We start from the raw sequence: 18,530 nt of genomic DNA, 5'->3' as shown, positions 1-18,530 counted from the left end.
TTGTAACAAATTCAATAAAGACTTTCAAACGGTCCACATCAAAAAAAAAAAACCTTTAAAAAGACAAAAAGAAGAGAAAGTAGACAGAGCCCCCCCGGGAGAGGTAAGAGAGGCGGGGGGAGGGGCAGCGGGCAGGAAAAGCAGACTTGCCCTACATCAGCCATTCAGCCTGAGTCTGACTGAGGGAAGGGGGAGCATAGTGCATTGGCCTCCTCATCCAGACTATCAAGGGCCCAGGACTGGCTTACATCTGTGTCCTGCACAGGCTGGGAACACAAAGCTTAAGGGGGCCCGCAAACCTTGGGAAGGCTACTAGCAGAAAGAAACCCTCGGGGCTTCCAGAGCATCCCAGAGGGAGCCCACCCAGCCTGTGGAAGCAGAGTGTGTGTGTATGGGAATGAAATCATGGAAGGTTTCCTGGAGGAGGCACTGTAGAAGCTCTATCATGAAGAATAAGAATTCCTGAAAGACAAAGATACACAGCTGAACAGACAGGAGCTTAGAAATTCAGGCAGCCTCATCAGGATACCCACCACTCCACCTGCACTTCTGTCAGCTCCTGGTCCCTGGACAATCGTCTCATTCTGCTACCACTTCCTTTATTGTTTTTTTCCTGCTCCCATGGCCTTCACTCACAAGGGGAGATCTTTGCCTCCTACTTCTCTGAGGCCTTTGGTTTGAAATTCTTCAACCTTCCGCCCTGCTCCAACCCAGCCTAGATACGCCAAACTGACTTCCACATCGTCAGCCCCAGTCTCAACTAATGGGGGATCAATTTTCCATTTCCAAGCTGGTCCCTCCTCTTGAACACTCTCCCATCATATTCTTCAGGGCCTTGATCCATCAGGCTCCCCCTCTCCTCCATCCTCAGCCTCTCCCTCTTCTTTGCCTCCTTCCTTCAGTGTAAAATCAGGCTCAGGTGCCTTCTACCCTAGCACATCACTCAAGCCATCAAGGGAATAACAAATATAACAACTTGACCCTAAGATTGAAAACATTGACATACATCTTCTTATGGGTTTTCCAAAGAGCATCTGTGCTTTCCGAATCAATTCTAATTTCATTACAATTTACTCTATGGGGTAAATAGTAAAATCACTACTTGTATATTTTAATAAAATCCATCCTCTGGGCTACCTTTGAAAGACACCATTAACATTAGGAGGCAGACCCACGGAGGGGAGGTGTTCTCAGTGAATGAGCACATGCAGTGGCCTGGATGCAGGCACTCCCTGCCTGTCGACCCCGGTTCACACAGCCATGTATTCATCCAGTGGATTCAACCTTCACCAAAGACTCATGTTTTGTTGAAAATTGCTTCAAGTATTTTGCAAAATAATATGTTTTCATGAATGTCATCATACATTGAGCAAAACCACAACCAAAACTAAATAAATAAAAAAATAAAAATGGCCAAATCATTAATACTTACGTTTTCATACAACTCAAGGGTAAAAATTCAGGTTAACTTAATTCATTAAACCAGTTGTTTGTCTTTAGGCTCATTAAATGTGCTGTTAGATGGTGTCTTTCAAGGAAGGCACCTTGCCAGCTTGGATGCCTCTTGTGATCACAAATTAGATTCTGCCATTTGTATACTGTATACACTCAGCAAGTTCTCTTCTAGTTTGTTGACTTTATCTTCCAAGTATATTCTAAGGCTGGCCGTAAAAGAAGTATTGAAAAAATTTGTATTTGCCTCTTTGATTTAGATATGAATTTTAGATGTTAGAATTTAATTTTAAAATTATGTGAGTTATGCCATCCTCACCCCCACTAAATTGTGAGCTCCAGAAAATTGAGACAGTATCTGATTCATTTCTGGAACCCAAGTCTGCACTTAGCACAGGATCTGGTCCTGTATCGGTTAGTAATTGCAACAATAATACTATAAACAAGCTGTCCAAAACTTAGTGGTTTAAAATAGCAGGCATTTATTCCCCTGCTAATGAGACTGCAGGTCAACTCCAGCTTGGCAGTTTAGTCCGGATTTAGGTGGGTAGATCTGCTCAGGCTGAGGGTCATCTGGGTGAGCTCCAGGCTGCAGGTTGGGTTCAGGTCTGGTCCATGTGTGGCAGGATGAAGGTACAGTGGTTTTCTACAGCTGTTCTTCTAGTGGCAATCACCAGAAATCAAGTTCCTTTAAGTCTGTTGCCTGCATCACATTCACCAACTTTCCATCGGCCAAATCAAGTCACATACCATGCCCAGTGTCAATGAAAGGAGGAAGTCCCCTCACTGCATAAGTACATGGCATAAAGAAGAATTAACACCAATCTCCCTCATCTTGCCAAAAATTGAAGAGGAGGGAATACTTCGAAACTCATTCTGTGAGGCCAGCTTTACTCTGATACCAAAGCCAGACAAAGACACTGAAAAAAAAAAATATTGACCAATATCCCTGATGAATGTTGATGCAAAAATCCTCAAGAAAAAACAAAACAAACAAACAAAAAACTAGCAAACAGAGTTCAACAGCACATTGAAAGGATTATGTGGCTTGACCAACTGGGATGTATTCCTGGAATGCAAGGATGGCTTAACATATGAAAAGTAATCAATGTAATATACCACATTAACAGAATGAAGGGAAAAAAATCCACAGCATTTTGATTGATGCAGAAAAACATTTAACAAAATGCAACACCCTTTTGTGATAAAACACTCAACATATGGAAAACCCTAAAAACTCAACCAAAAAAAAACCTGTTAGAACTAATAAACAAATTCAGTAAAGTTGTAGGATACAAAATCAATATACAAAAGTCAGTTGTATTTCTATACAGTAACTACCATATGATCCAGCGGTTCCACTTCTGGATAAGGACTCAAAAGAATTGAAAGCAGCAGCTCAAACAGATATTTGTACATCATTCACAATAGCCAAAAGGTGGTAGCATCCCAAGTGTTCATCAGTGGATGAAGGGATAAACAAATGTGGTACATATATACAATGGAATATTACTCAGCCTTAAAAAGGAAGGAAATCCTGACATGTGGAACATCATGGAAGAACCTTGAGAACAATATGGTAAGTGAAATAAATCAGTCACAAAAGGACAAATGTTATATGATTCTATATTATAAGTTACCTAGTGTAGTCAAGTTCTTAGAGACAAAGTAGAATGATGGTTTCTAAGGGCTGGGAAAGAGGGGTTGGGGAGTCATTATTTAATGACCACAGAGTTTCAATTTTGCAAGATGAAAAGAGCTCTGGAGCTGGGGAGTGGCGATGGCTACATAACAATGTGAATGTACTTAGTGCCACTGAACTGGACACTTAAAAATGGTTAAGATGGTAAATTTTACATTATGTATATTTAACCAAAATAAAAATAAATAAAATAGATAAAATTTTAAAGTGCACATCAAAAAGCATGGATGCATAATCCTATTACAAGGGAATGAAGAATTGGGTCCAATAGCTTAATCCATCCCAATACCCAGTTAATATTGACTAAGTGAAAGAATGTGTGGAGTTCCTGCTCTACCTGTCCCCGGCTGTGTGGTCTCATACTTATGGTTTAACCTCTCTTAGACTCAGCACCCACATCTATAAAATGGAGGAAATAAAGCTTTCCAGAATTTTAGTGACTAACCCAAAGTCATACAGCAAGCCAGTGCCAGAGACAAGAACTGAAAGCAGACCTCTGTCTACTCAATCAAAGTGACAGAAGCACTAGTGGAAAGAACACTGGACTTGAGATCAGACAGACCTGAGGAAAAGTCCCACGTCTGCCACTGGCTTGCGTGACCTTGGCCAAGTCCCTTCCCTTCTCTGTACTTCAGGTTTTTCCTCTATATAATAAGGAAGTTGGGCCAGACCAGTGTTAAGCTCCAATTTCTCCTGACCTCTAAACTCATTCACCCATTCAAAAAATATTTAACTTGCCACATGCAGGGCGCTGGGTTAGATCCTGGGGGTAGGGCAAGGATTTTCAGCACAGCCTCCTAACTTGACTCCTAGTTCATGGTAAAAGTTGAAGCTCTCAGATGAAATCTCCCTGAACTTCTGAATACCATACCTACATACCCACCTACCCCGTCCTCTGGGTATACCCCTTGCTCCACCTGAGGCTCTGCCCCACCTGCATTCAAGCCATTCCTGCTACTGGACTTCAGAGCCTCTCCCCTCCCACCTTCACAGAAATTCATGTGATCAGTTTCTTTTCTCTCAATAGTTCCTTCTCAACCAGATCATGAGCATCAACATTCAGGCATGTTTAAGTCTTTTGTACCTTAAAAATAAAATCCTCTCCTTGACCCAATATCCCCTTCCAGCTGCCAACTCATTTCTCTTCTGCCCTTCTGTTGCAGTCAGATTTCTTGGCTACAAGTGACAGAAGCCAGCCCTTGGCTGGTTTAAACAAAAATGGAACTGATTAAGTGGGTATTGAGACACATGTCCACAAAAAGACTAGTACACAAATGTTCACAGCAGCCTTATTGATAACAGTCAAAACTGGACACAACTTCAATAGTCACCAACAGGTGAGTGCATGAACAGGTGAGTGTGGTATGTTAATGAGTAGAATACTAGTCAGCGACAAAAAGGAATGAACTACTGGTAAACATATGCCAACATGCACAAATATTAAAAAGCATTAAGCTGAAGAAAAAAAGCCAGACACAGAATACTGATGGAATTTGTGTACAATTCTAAAACAGGTAAAACTAATCTATAGATATAGAAATGTCTCTGGGACCAGGGGTGGGGGGAAACAAGACCACGGAGGGGCACAAGGAAATTTTGGGGGGTGATGCAAGTGTTCTAAATCTTGATTAGAGTCGTGGATACACTGGCATATACATTTTTTAAAACTCATTGAACTGTACTTCAAGCTCATTTTTAGTACATAAACTACCATACCTAAAGTTGACTTTAAAAGTTATAGAAATATGGCTAGATGATATAGATAGATAGATAGATAGATAGATAGATAGATAGATAGATAGATAGATAGATGATAGATAGGCAGGTAGATATTTGGTTTGTTTAGAGAATTGCCAGGAGGATAGAGAGACCAGCTTGGGTCTGCTTCTATAACCACCATCACCACCATGACCCTTTCTTTTGGTGCCACGGTGAGCCCCACTCACACCACTCTCACCAACAAGCCCTGCTGGTCCACTAGCCAAGGAGCTCTTCCTTTCATGACCACCGCTGCTCTCAGAAAACATTCCTCTGTGTCCTTCCTCTTGTGCTTCACTAACTCCTGATTCTAAGTGATGCTTCTGGTTGGCAAGCCCTGTCCTTTGCTCATCCCAGCTCAAGGCCAGCTGGGAAGACAAGTATCTGGCACCTTCCTCATATCCAGTGGGAGGCAGGCTCTGCTTCTCAGCAAGATTCATAGGTAGGGAGCTCCCCACAGGGCAGTGAGGTGGTTACTGGACGACCAAAAGGAATGACAATTGTCAACGCCTACAGCTCCCACAAACTTCTCCAGAGTGGTTTCCACCTCCCAGCTCCGCCCTCCACTGCAATCTGGCTTATGTGGCCCCCATCACCCTCCCAAACATGGATTACTAAGGTCACCAGTAGCCTCCCCGTCACTTAGTCTAACAGACATGTCCCTTGTTGGCCACTCTTTCCTTCTCAACAAGCATCAGTGTCACCTGACTTTCCTTCTACTCTTCCTGCTTTGTTTGCTTTGCAAGATCACCCCTCTCTACCCAACCTTTAAGTGCTGTAGCTCCTCAAGACTCAGTCTAAAGGCCTCTTCTCTCCTCCATTCTGCCTCTTCGTTGGTGACCATATTTATCTCTCTGGCCCAGCTTCAGACCTGTTTGACATCCGCACGTGGATGTCTCTAAGGCAATAAGGCACACCTGTCTCTTCAACTCTAAACCAACTGAGAGAAAGACATAGGAATCATGTCGGTGAAGATAAAAATGGCAGCTTTAGCGCTAGTGAATCCAGATGGGAAATGCTGCTTGAATACATAACCACGACTCTGCTTCCTAAAACTTACCCTGACTCTGGCCCTTGGGGTGACCCACCCAGGGGGGAATTTGGATCAGCTGAGCAAACGCAATTCTGCAGAATCACATCTTTACACTGAGACACAATAACGGGAACAAAGAGGGTCTGACTTCCAGATAACCTGTAGAGGCAGGCGGGACCCTGTCCCCATGTGCTGTCCACGCGAAAGAGGGAGCAGAGCAGAACACAGCCATCCCCAGGTGGAGCCCGGCGAGAAAGAGGTGGCAGGGTCACGCCTGGTCATTGTCATCTCTCTAACAGATCAGTCACTATCTACTTCCTTATGAGGGAGGAAGCAGAAGAGGAGGGAGGTTTTCTTCCTGACTCTTCCAGAAGGTTGGGGGCTCCATGGTGTAGGAACACCGGGGAGAGAGGTCGGTTGTCCCCACAAATGTGTCCAGAATCAAACTCATGATCTTCTTCCTCAATCTCAGTTATCTTCCAAGATCCTCTCTCTCAGCGATGGTGCAGACAGCCCTCCAGACGTCCATGCCAGGAGTCAGCAGTAGGGTCATCTTACTCACTGACCATGTTTCGCTCCCTTTACCCCTCAGTATTTTGGGCTCTTCCATTCCCCTCCATTGCCACAGTCGCTGTTTAGCTGAAGCAACTCATTCGGTTGCTTCATCGCCTCCCAACCAGTTTCCCCGTATCTAGTCAAACCCTTCACTCTGTCTCCATGCTTAAACCAGAGTGGTCTCCAAAAGCAACTCTGAGCATGTCATCCACCCTGCATGATACCCTCCAGCCCCTTTCCACACCCTTAAGATAAAGACCAAAATCTCTGGTGTGAATAAGGTGCTGTAAGGACTGGCCCCATCCTCCCTGCAGCCTCTTCTCCTCCCTCTCCTTCTCTGGTTTGGCCAAGATCTCCTTTCATGTCCTCAGATACGCCCCATCTCTTCTCACCACCAGCTCTGCACACGTCATTGTCCCCGTCCGGATGCCCCCCTTTCTCTCCCCTCTTCTTCATTCTTGGCTGCCTTCAAATCTCACCTCAAGTGCATTCCACTGGGCAATCACCTCTGACAATCCTTCTCTTCCTCCAAAACCAGGTCACCTCCTTAATCAAAGGCCTTCATAGGTCCTCGTTCCTATCTTCAGGGCCCATCTAGACAGTGCCACTAGTCACTTACGTGTGGGTTGATTAATGTTGGTCACTCTCACTTTTCCTATGCAACGTGACCCTGGGGATGAGCCTCCCGGTCCACCATTTTATCCCCATCATCTACCACATCAACAGGCAGAGGGTGGGCCTTGGTTAATGCTTGTTGAGTGAATGAATGAATGTGCCGTCTGCCTGTCTTGTCTCTTCTGAACCAAGAACCTGCTGGAGTATCTCTGTCCCCTTTCCCTTTGTCTCTTTTGTTCTCTACTGGTTCTTGTCTCTCTGTCTCTGTTCGTCTACCTCTCTATTTCTCTCTCTCTTCCTCCCCCACCCTCCTTCAATCCAGTCCACTATTTCTCTTTCTTTGCTTCTCTCCCTTCCCTACTTCTTCCCAGAGTCCTAACAGCTTTGCCAAAAATTCCTCCGCCCAAAACTTTTGCAGCCACAGCGCCACCTAGAGTCCATCTGTGAGATGGGCCAAGCCTAGAGCAGTTGACCACGGGTCCAGCCCAGCCCTGCTCTGCCATGGCCAACTCTACCCGGTGTTCCGGGCACATTTGGGGTTCTCACACCTCATTTTTCTGGCTGTGAGACCATACCATTCATCCAACCCCCTAAGTGCCTAGTGGAGACTTTAAGAGAGAAAACTACAACCCCACTTCCACCAATGGACAGATCATCCAAAATGAAAATAAATAAGGAAACACAAGCTTTAAATGACACATTAAGCAAGATGGCCTTAATTGATATTTATAGGACATTCCATCCAAAAACAACAGAATACACCTTCGCAAGTGCTCATGGAACATTCTCCAGGATAGATCATATCTTGGGTCACAAATCAAGCCTTGGTAAATTTAAGAAAATTGAAATTGTATCAAGTATCTTTCCTGACCACAACGCTATGAGACTAGATATCAATTACAGGAAAAAATCTGTAAAAAATACAAACACATAGAGGCTAAACAATATACTACTAAATAACCAAGAGATCACTGAAGAAATCAAAGAGGAAGTCAAAAAATACCTAGAAACAAGTGACAATGAAAACACGACGACCCAAAACCTATGGAATGCAGCAAAAGCAATGCTAAGAGGGAAGTTTATAGCAACACAATCCTACCTCAAGAAAAAAGAAACATCTCAAATAAACAACCTAATCTTACACGTAAAGCAACTAGAGAAAGAAGAAGAAGAACAACAATAAACCCCCCAAAATTAACAGAAAGAAAGAGATCATAAAGATCAGAGCAGAAATAAATGAAAAAGAAATGAAGGAAACAACAGCAAAGATCAATAAAACTAGAAGCTGGTTCTTTGAGAAGATAAACAAAATTGATAAACCATTAGCCAGACTCATCAAAAGAAAAAGGGAGAAGACTCAACTCAATAGAATTAGAAATGAAAAAGAAATAACAACTGACACTGCAGAAATACAAAGGATCATGACTGATTACTACAAGCAACTCTATGCCAATAAAATGGACAACCTGGAAGAAAGGGACCAATTCTTAGAAAAGCAAAACCTTCCGAGACTGAACCCGGAAGAAATAGAAAATATAAACAGACCAATCACAATTGAAACTCTGATTAAAAATCTTCCAGCAAACAAAAGCCCAGGACAGATGGCTTCACAGGTGAATTCTATCAAACATTTAGAGAAGAGCTAACACCTATCCTTCTCCAACTCTTCCAAAATATAGCAGAGGGAGGAACACTCCCAAACTCATTCTACGAGACCACCACCACCCCGATACCAAAACCAGACAAAGATGTCACACACAAAAAAAAAACTACAGGCCAATATCACTGATGAACATAGATGCAAAAATCCTCAACAAAATACTAGCAAACAGAATCCAACAGCACATTAACAGGATCATACACCATGATCAAGTGGGGTTTATCCCAGGAATGCAAGGATTCTTCAATATATGCAAATCAATCAATGTGATAAACCATATTAACAGATTGAAGGAGAAAAACCATATGATCATCTCAATAGATACAGAAAAAGCTTTTGACAAAATTCAACACCCATTTATGATAAAAGAAAAACCCTCCAGAAAGCAAGCATAGAGGGAACTTACCTCAAAATAGTAAAGGCCATATATGACAAACTCACAGCCAACATCATTCTTAATGGTGAAAAACTGAAACCTTTTCCTCTAAGATCAGGAAGAAGACAAGGTTGCCCACTCTCACCACAATTATTCAACATAGTTTTGGAAGTTTTAGCCACAGCAATCAGAGGGAAAAAAATAAAAGGAATCAAAATTGGAAAAGAAGAAGTAAAGCTGTCACTGTTTGCAGATGACATGATACTATACATAGAGAATCCTAAAGACTGTATGAGAAAACTACCAGAGCTAATCAATGAATTTGGTAAAGTAGCAGGATACAAAGTTAATGCACAGAAATCTCTTGCATTCCTATATACTAATGATGAAAAATCTGAAAGAGAAATTAAGGAAACACTCCCATTTACATTTGCAGCAAAAAGAATAAAATACCTAGAAATAAACCTACCTAAGGAGACAAAAGACCTGTATGCAGAAAACTATAAGACACTGATGAAAGAAATTAAAGATGATACAAACAGACAGAGAGATATAGCATGTTCTTGGATTGGAAGAATCAACATTGTGAAAATGACTATACTACCCAAAGCAATCTACAGTTTCAGTGCAACCCCTATCAAACGACCACTGGCATTTTTCACAGAACTAGAACAAAAAATTTCACAATTTGTATGGAAATACAAAAGACCCTGAATAGCCAAAACAATCTTAAGAAAGAAAAACAGAGACGAAGGAATCAGGCTCCTGGAGTTCAGACTATACTACAAAGCTACAGTAATCAAGACAGTATGGTACTGGCACAAAAACAGAAATATAGATCAATGGAACAGGATAGAAAGCCCAGAGATAAACCCATGCACATATGGTCACCTTATTTTGATAAAGGAGGCAAGAATATACAATCGAGAAAAGACAGCCTCTTCAATAAGTGGTGCTGGGAAAACCGGACAGCTACATGTAACAGAATGAAATTAAAACACTCCCTAACACCACACACAAAAATAAACTCAAAATAGATTAAAGACCTAAATGTAAGTCCAGACACTGTAAAACTCTTAGAGGAAAACATAGGCAGAACACTCTATGGCATAAATCACAGCAAGATCCTTTTTGACTCACCTCCTAGAGAAATGGAAATAAAAACAAAAATAAATGAATGGGACCTAATGAAACTTAAAAGCTTTTGCACAGCAAAGGAAACTATAAAAAAGACCAGAGACAACCCTCAGAATGGGAGAAAATATTTGCAAATGAAGCAACTGACAAAGGATTAATCTCCAAAGTTTACAAGCAGCTCATGCAGCTCAATATCAAAAAAACCAGGGCTGCTCTGGTGGCGCAGTGATTGAGAGTCTGCCTGCCGATTCAGGAGACACGGGTTCGTGCCCCAGTCCGGGAAGATCCCACATGCCGCAGAGCAGTTAGGCCCGTGAGCAATGGCCGCTGAGCCTGAACGTCCGGAGCCTGTGCTCTGCAACGGGAGAGGCCACAACAGTGAGAGGCCCACGTACTGCAAAAAACAAAAAAAAACAGCCCAATCCAAAAATGGGCAGAAGACCTAAATAGACATTTCTCCAAAGAAGATATACAGATTGCCAACAAACACATGAAAGGATCCTCAAATCACTAATCATTAGAGAAATGCAAATCAAAACTACAATGAGGTATCACCTCACACCACTCAGAATGACCATCATCAAAAAATCTACAAACAATAAATACTGGAGAGGGTGTGGAGAAAAGGGAACCTTCCTGCACTGTTGGTGGGAATGTAAATTGATACAGCCACTATGCAGAACAGTATGGAGGTTCCTTAAAAAACTAAAAATGAACTACTATATGACCCAGCAATCCCACTACTGGACATATACCCTGAGAAAACCATAAGTCAAAAAGAGTTATGTGCCACAATGTTCATTGCAGCTCTATTTACAATAGCCAGGACATGGAAACAACCTAAGTGTCCATTGACAGATGAATGGATAAAGAAGATGTGGCACATATATACAATGGAATGTTACTCAGCCATAAAAAGAAATGAAATTGAGTTATTTGTAGTGAGGTGGATGGACCTAGAGTCTGTCACACAGAGTGAAGTAAGTCAGAAAGAGAAAAACAAATACCATATGCTAACACATATATATGGAATCTAAAAAGATGGTTCTGAAGAACCTAGGGGAAGGGCAGGAATAAAGATGCAGATGTAGAGAATGGACTTGAGGACACGGTGTGGGGGAAGGGTTAGCTGGGCTGAAGTGAGAGAGTGGCATGGACATAAATACACTACCAAATGTAAAATAGATAGCTAGTGGGAAGCAGTCACAGAGCACAGGGAGGTCAGCTCAGAGCTTTGTGACCACCTAGAAGGGTGGGTTAGGGAGGGTGGGAGGGAGATGTAAGAGCAAGGAGTAATGGTGGTATATGTTTATGTATAGCTGATTCACTTTGTTACAAAGCAGAAACTAACACACCATCGTAAAACAATTATACTCCAATAAAGATGTTAAAAAAATAAAATAAAAACTACAGCATATGGGATGGTAGTAGATGCAGTTCAAAGTGGTATCTTCCCCTAACCTTTGATCTGTCTTTCCCTTCCCCTCTCCAGCTGTATTCCTCTCTGCTCGACATTATCTTTAATTTCAATTGTTATTAAAATATAGCAAATAGTTCATCAGCAACAACATTATTTAGGTGCCTGTGCAGGGTTCCTCTACCAGAGGAACTTGTAGGGCTACTGGGGAAACGATGTGAATGGAAGCAAGTCTTTCACTTATACTCAGCTGCCATTTCTCCTTCTCTAAAAACACAGGCTTTCTTCTGGAAGTTTGGACCAAGTCCTTTAAAAAGCATTCCAATAATCCCATCATGTGTGCAGAGTTTTATATACAAAGATTCTTTGTGCATCATTGTGCATAAAGGCAAATAGGTAGAAACAACCTACCCCCCCAATGATAGAAAACTTGTTAAGTAAATCATGGTACATCCTCGTGTCTGAATAGCATGCATCACTAAAAAGATGCAAATCAGTGCTTTATCATAACGTGAGGACATACTTCTAAGCCATTTGAGGGCATACTTCTAAGCCATTTTGGGGCATGTGTAGGAAGTATTATCTCAACTATATAAAATATATACATGGGGAAAGATTATGAGAGAAGACTGAAATATTCCTAGAGGTTGTTCTGGGAGATCCTTTTTTTCCCCTTTTCTTTATTTCCTAAAATCTAAAGAGCTTGGTTTATTATTTATTTATTTAGTATTTGGAATAAATCCCCTAATTTACCAGAATAATCTTAGAGAAAAGAAAAATGGGAAAAAAGAGTAAATCTGGATAAAAATGATTCTCTGAATAGTCCGTAAGAGTCCTCGTCAGAGACTGGAGAGTCTCTGAAATATTTCCTCTCAACAGCCAGTGTTCTGAGGTCTCTAAGGTCTACCAGATTCAAGGTCAAGAAACCTGGGTCAGTCTGCCCTCCGCCATGGGCTCAGCCAGCATCGCATGGGTGCTTAGCAATATGGTTGGATCTTAGCAACAGGGATCATATCTCAGACACGGTGCCTGCTGCAGAGCACCACGGTCTGTTGAGGGGAGCAAGGCAGACACAGGAGACTATCGTGGGGAAGCTGTTACCCCGGGATAAATTCCAATTGGATCGAAGATTTAAATGTAAAAACTAAAAGTACTATAAGATGCATAGAAGGAGAATGATTTTATAGTCTCAGAACAGGGATGAACTTTCTAAATATGATAAAACTGAGAAACCACTAATGAAGAAAATTGATAAATTTGACTTTACGAAAATATAAATTTTATTCATGACCAAAACACTCAATAGAAATATCAATAGGATTTTTTTGAACTATACAAACCCTAAAGTTCATTTGGAAAAGTAAACATGCAAAACTATTCATAATGTAATATTAAAGGGCAAATAATCAACTGGGGGAAATACTTTCAACTTGTATCACAGGCAAAAGTAAATTTCCTTTAAAATATAAGCTCAGAAAATCAATTATAGAGATCAACACCCCACCCTACCCTCCAAAACAAGCAAAGGATAAACCAAATAATTCCTAGGAAAGGAAATATTCTGTAAATTTCTTTTAAACATGTGAAAAAAATATTCATGATCATAATTAAATTAATGCACATTGAGACTTCCCTAAGATTTTTTTTTCACCTATCAGACTGGTCATGATCAAAAAGTTTGATAATATACTCTGTTGACAAAGATATATGGAAGCCAACAGCCCACATTGCTAGGGTCGGGTGGGGGGCAGGGAATGTTAACTGGTTCAGCTCCCTTAGTTGGCAGTTTGGAAACATCAAAGTAATCTGCACCTACCCTGTGTCCCAGCAACTCCACCTCTAGGGTTTATTCTGCAGATGCAATTATACACAAGCATGTGTGCACAGAAATTGTTCATTGTAGCATCACTTATAATAGTAAAGATTTAGAAACAAAGTAAATGTTAATCAATAGGAGATGGTTAAACACATTGAGGTATATTCATCAATGTTATTCTCTGGCATGGAAAAGAATAAGAATGTTCTCTAGGAGATACTATGGAATGATCTGCAAGATACATTGTTAGGTGAAAAAGGTGATGTACGGAAAGAACACAGTGTTGAGCTTTTGTGTGTTGAAAAGGAACGGAGGAAGACCATGGATACACATTCATTTAAAAATGCATAAAATATCTCTGGAAAGGGGAATAAGAAATTGGTGACAATAGGTTCTCTAGGCAGGGGTGGCTGGGTGGGTGCAGACGGGTGGCATGGAACTTTTCCCTGTGTACCCTTTTGCAACTTCTGAAGCTGGAGTCATGGGAATGCATTACATTTTTAAAATCTATATATCATTCTGTGTCAGAATATTCAATTATTTGGGGAAAACGCTAGCACTAGCCATTTAGTAACATCTTATAAAGCAAATACCCCCAATTCCTTTGGTGGGGAACATCTAAGTAGCTTGAAGTAGATATCTGGTCATGTCAGTTGTCACAAGTATTATGGTGAGTGCTGTGTTTCTATAGATTTTATTGTCCTTTTTTTAAAAAACAAAAAGATAGAAAAAATGATTAATATTTCTTTGCTTTGTATGAGTTAGACTTCATTGTGCTTGTGTGCGTGCATATTCTCATTCAATAATAGTTGGCTAGATAGTCTAAGCTAAAAACGGAGAGGTCCAGACGTGATACTCGCAGGACCAGTGGTAACGATTATCCGGGCTGGCTTAGACAGAGCTCAAGCTGAACTAATGGTGGATGTCCTCCACAGGCTACTTATGCTAAATGACCCAGGCTCTGGCAAACATGCTGATTGCTGTTCAGTTGTTGCTTTCTGATATGATTGTCTTTGGGGCACTTAGGACCAGACCTCATTGTTGTGAATAAGGCTAGGAAGTGGGCATTCCTATTGCCAGTCATCCAGGCAGCCATCGAATCTGATACTGGCATCCGATACTCATCAGGCCTTTTGATGTTTGGTCCAAAATTCTAACGAAGACGTCTCAGTGGATTCCCGGTTAGGGACAGGTATTGGCAGGGTGTGAGCTAGCCTCTCCCCTGCAGAGACAGACTAGGAGGTGGGCAGGGAATGCTTTGAAAGTGATCTTAGAATGGATATAGACCTTAGGGCTCTGATTGAAGCCACAGTTAGTAGAGATTACGCTATGTTATTCTTCACTGAATGCCCCTCCATTATCTCTGAGTCTTCAATCAAAAGTTGCAGACAATCTCTGATTTTCTTGAGAAATTAAGAGAAGGTTAAGACAGTATGATAAAGGAGAGAGCATGTCTATCACTTCCCAGAGCCAAGAGCACATCCTAACAGAGCGCTGTGGGTCTGAAGCATGATTGCCTCTGGTCCCCATGTGGCGGCATCACATGAGACCCAAACAGAAGAGCTGGGGTCACAGAAGAACCAAGACTACACCTGCCCACGTTGTGCCCACATTCAGGTCTCTAACACTACCCTCCACTAAAAAGAATCAGTATATTTTAGAGAACAGGTGGTTCTATGTCCTGAAGAAAAAAGGAAAAGTACGGATGGATATGGGGCTCCCTGCTTTTGCCAGAAAACAGGATTGTTTCTGGATAAAGGCTATCAGTGTAGTATTAAAAAGATAAGGGGCCAGCTTCAAGAGCCTTCCACTGGCAACGCTGTGATCAACCGATCTTCAAAAAGAAGGGAGGCAAGAAGAGGAAGAAATACAGTTTATTAGAACGAGGTAAGTTAATGAAAGGCTGTGAATTCATGACACTTTAAAAAGTCAGTATAAAGTATACAAAAAGGTGGCTGTCATTAAAATGTGAATGCAATGAGTTCTATTCATTTCTATCATTTCAATAAGTTGGAGAATATTTACATATGGACATTTTATTTTTCTAGTAAATATATGTCTTTATAAAGCTTTGTCACGTAGCTGTTTCTAGCTACATAAACAGGAAAGAAAAATCACAGGGAGCCATGAGTAAGTCAAGAAACCATGGAAAAGGCAGGAACTGTGTTGAGAACCCGAACAACTAGCCTCACTAACAATCAGCTAGAAGACACCTCGAGGTGAGCCAGCCCCACTGGCCCGTAGACCTGAGAACAGAACAGAGGGCGCATTCTGCCAGGCGTCCCACGTTGTTGGATTAGCTAAAAGTTTTATAGAGAAGAAGAAACATGCAGGCCCGATCCTTCACCTCCTGTGAAACCTCTATTTGACCCCACTAATTATAAGATAATAAAAAGTATCTAGAAGTCTTAAATAACATTCATGGATCAGATCCACATGTCACAATGACAGGACACGGGGTTATGTAATGCTAACCAAGTAAGAGTTGAAATGTATAAAGGAGGAGAGACACCGGGTTACAAGAAAACTGAAGACGGTGTGAAAGATCCCAATGTACAGATTCTCCTGATATACCAAGAGAAGATTCAAAAGAAAAACAAGGAGCCCAGTCTGTTGACCAGCAGCTCTTGTTCAAAGCCTTTGGAAGAAGCAACCACTCTCCATGCCCAGTCAAGAACCAAAATGGCTGGAAACCCAGATCCTCGTCTGAGTCAGTATTACTTTTCTTTTCTATTTGGAAAGTTACTGCAACCCTAGCTAGGTGTCAAAATAAAGTATCTAAGAAACTAGGAAGGTATAAAGTATAGAAATCATGAAGAAATAAGTTAAGCCATGGAACAGATGCTTTTAGGATGAGCATAAGTGCCAACAGAGTCACAAGTTTTAATAATTCTGTTTTGTGTATGTTTTATCTGTTTGTTTCATGAGCTTGGAGGACTCAAAAATATATTACAAAATTTGTAATTGCACTTTATGCAAAGCAATGTGTTTAGTTAAGTTTATAAGATGTTTAAATATTTAAGAAAACCTTGTTTTAGCATCTTATTATTAGGTGTTTAATAATATATATGTATTTTAATTTTAATACCAGTAGTGGTGGGACTTTCTCTGCAAGCCCAGACAGCCCCTAGTCATTGTTTCAGTTCTCTAATACTGTGTACAAATTATCCCAAAGCTTAGTGGTTTAAATCAATAATCATTTGATTATATCTTTTGATTTCAGATGTCAGAAATTTAGGCAGGGCAATTCCTCTGTTCCACAGAGTGTCAACTGGGATCACGCACTAGTTTTCCACTAGAGACTGGGCTGGGATGGAGGATCCAAGACACATCCACTCAGATGCCTAGTGTCTTGGCGGGGGGATGGCTAGAGAGCTGGACGTAGCTGGGCCCCATCCATAAAGTCTCAGGATCATTCTGCGTGATCTCTCCTATAGGGTAGTCAGACTTATTACATGGCAGGTCAAGGCTCCTAGAGACCAAAGTAGAACCTGTCTGTTCTTTTGAAAACAGGCCTAGCACTGCAATAGTATCACTTGTGCCATACTCCATTGGCCAAGCAGTCACAGGCCACACCACATTTAAGGAGAGGAGATACAGACTCCATTTCTTTAAAGAAGCAGGACCAAAGAGCTTGCAGCCATTTTGAATCTGCCTCCATCATTAAATATCCAGGAGATTGTGAAACAGGTGAGTGAGCTAAGAGAATCGCATGTAGTTTGATAGAGAAGGACGGTAGTGTAAGTTGATGATCATGATGACGATGGTGATGGTTAACCCTGAGTATTTACTGAGCGCTCCCTATGCCAGGCAACTTTATAAGCTCTTTTTACATTGTTTGTTTTTTCGATTATTGAATCTTTGCAGCAACCCCATGAAGAACGTTCCATTATTACCCCCAGTTTATAGATTTACAGGTTGGGTGACTTGATCCAGATCATTCTGTGCATAGCAGTGAGGGTAAGATTCTAATCCAGGGCTACAGTCTATACACGAAAGCACCAAAAGAGAGGGAAGCCTACAGAGGTCAACAGGTGTAGATGACAAGGAGACTTTTAACCCCCAGAGTAGCTGGCCGATGTTCTGAAGGCGACGGGAGGGCTCTCAGCTGGGCTGTGCCCACCTTTGTGTGCGGAGGGTAAAACAGGAGACAGTGAAGCCCAGGAGACTCGCGCGCTATTCTAGGCGTGAGATAACGAGGCCTGAGCGAGGGCTGAGACCTAGGGGAATGGGTGCGGAGGAAGAGGATTAGGGAGTAATTCAGAATCTGGTGGCCTTTGGGTGTGAGGGAGAGAGTGGAGACAGGACCAGCCTCAGGGGCTAGAGTCTCCACAATCACAGGCAGAGCCCGTGGCAGACACTGTCAGGGAGATGGTGACAGACCCTTCCCTTGTACATTCCCCTGTTGGTGGGGCAGCAGGGCCTTATGCTGGGCTCTCATATACCTTTATGGGCCTTGGGGAGAGTTGGGAGTGGGTGGGAGAGAGGGGAAGCAGCAGGGGAGACCTCTTTACTGAGGGGCTTTGGAACAGGGGTTGGGGCATTCCCCGAGTGGTGGCCCACGGGATCCTGGCTGCCCAGGCCCAGCCAAGACAGCCTAAGGATGCAGCTGGATTCTGGGTTGTCAGGCCTAGGAGAAGACCTGTTTTCTTGATCAACTCGGAGGCACTGAAGCAAAGAATGAGATTGGAGTGAGCAGGAAGTGCGTGCATGGAGGAGGTATTTTCTAGAACAGCCAGCCTTCTTCCCACCACCTGGCCTTGCTCATCCACAGACTCCATGTGACCTGCATTCTTTTTTTTTTTTTTTTTTTGCGGTACGCGGGCCTCTCACTGTCGTGGCCTCTCCCGTTGCGGAGCACAGGCTCCGGACGCACAGGCTCAGCGGCCATGGCTCACGGGCCCAGCCGCTCCGCGGCATGTGGGATCCTCCCGGACCGGGGCACGAACCCGTGTCCCCCGCATCGGCAGGCGGACCCCCAACCACTGTGCCACCAGGGAAGCCCCGAC

This window comes from Delphinus delphis, chromosome 1 (assembly GCF_949987515.2).
Source record: "Delphinus delphis chromosome 1, mDelDel1.2, whole genome shotgun sequence".
In the NCBI taxonomy this organism is placed as follows: domain Eukaryota; kingdom Metazoa; phylum Chordata; class Mammalia; order Artiodactyla; family Delphinidae; genus Delphinus; species Delphinus delphis.
This window is presented reverse-complemented; position numbering follows the sequence as displayed.